Raw genomic sequence first — 1,218 nt, 5'->3', positions numbered from 1 at the left:
CAGTCATGTCTGACTCTTTGCAACCCCATGAATTGCAGCTCACCAGGCCTCCCTGTCCATCACCAACTCCAAGAGTCCACTCAGACTCACGTCCATCGAGCCAGTGATGCCATCCAGCCATCTCATCCTCTGTCGTTCCCTTCTCCTCTTGTCCCCAATCCCTCCCAGCATTAGAGTCTTTTCCAATGAGTCAACTCTTCGCATGAGGTGGCCAAAGTACTAGAGTTTCAGCTTTACCATCATTCCTTCCAAAGAGATCCCAGGGCTGATCTCCTTTAGAATGGACTGGTTGGATGTCCTTGCAGTCCAAGGGACTCTCAAGAGTCTTCTCCAACACCACAGTTCAAAAGCATCAATTCTTTGGCACTCAGCCTTCTTCACAGTCCAACTCTCACATCCATACATGACTACTGGAAAAACCATAGCCTTGACTAGATGGACCTTTGTTGGCAAAGTAATGTCTCTGCTTTTGAATATGCTGTCTAGTTTGGTCATCTTTCTTTCCAAGGATTAAGCATCTTTTAATTCATGGCTGCAGTCACCATATGCAGTGATTTTGGAGCTCCCCCAAAATAAAATCTGACACTGTTTCCACTGTTTCCCCATCTATTTCCCATGAAGTGATGGGACTGGATGCCATGATCTTCGTTTTCTGAATGTTGAGCTTGAAGCCAACTTTTTCACTCTCCACTTTCACTTTCATCAAGAGGCTTTTGAGTTCCTCTTCACTTTCTGGCATAAGGGTGGTGTCATCTGCATATCTGAGGTTATTGATATTTCTCCTAGCAATCTTGATTCCAGCTTGTGTTTCTTCCAGTCCAGCATTTCTCATGATGTACTCTGCATATAAGTTAAATAAGCAGAGTGACAATATACAGCCTTGACGTACTCCTTTTCCTATTTGGAACCAGTCTGTTGTTCCATGTCCAGTTCTAACTGTTGCTTCCTGACCTGCATATGGCATTGCCTTTCTTTGGGTTTGGAATGAAAACTGACCTTTTCCAGTCCTGTGGCCACTGCTGAGTTTTCCAAACTTGCTGGCATATTGAGTGCAGCACTTTCACAGCATCATCTTTCAGGATTTGAAATAGCTCAACTGGAATTCCATCACCTCCACTAGCTTTGTTCGTAGTGATGCTTTATAAGGCCCACTTGACTTCACATTCCAGGATGTCTGGCTCTAGATGAGTGATCACACCATCATGATTATCTGGGTTG

At 44.4% G+C, this 1,218-nt stretch overlaps 1 protein-coding gene across 1 annotated transcript in view; it reads right to left on the bottom strand.

The window, feature by feature from the left end:
* LOC104984988 (leucine-rich repeat extensin-like protein 5) overlaps nucleotides 1-1,218 on the bottom strand; it is a 145,702-nt gene that overhangs the window by 77,359 nt on the left and 67,125 nt on the right. The gene's annotated exons all lie outside the window — the stretch shown is intronic.

Source organism: Bison bison, unplaced genomic scaffold (assembly GCF_000754665.1).
Source record: "Bison bison bison isolate TAMUID 2011002044 unplaced genomic scaffold, Bison_UMD1.0 scf7180017864037, whole genome shotgun sequence".
Classification (NCBI taxonomy): domain Eukaryota; kingdom Metazoa; phylum Chordata; class Mammalia; order Artiodactyla; family Bovidae; genus Bison; species Bison bison.
This window is presented reverse-complemented; position numbering and strand designations above follow the sequence as displayed.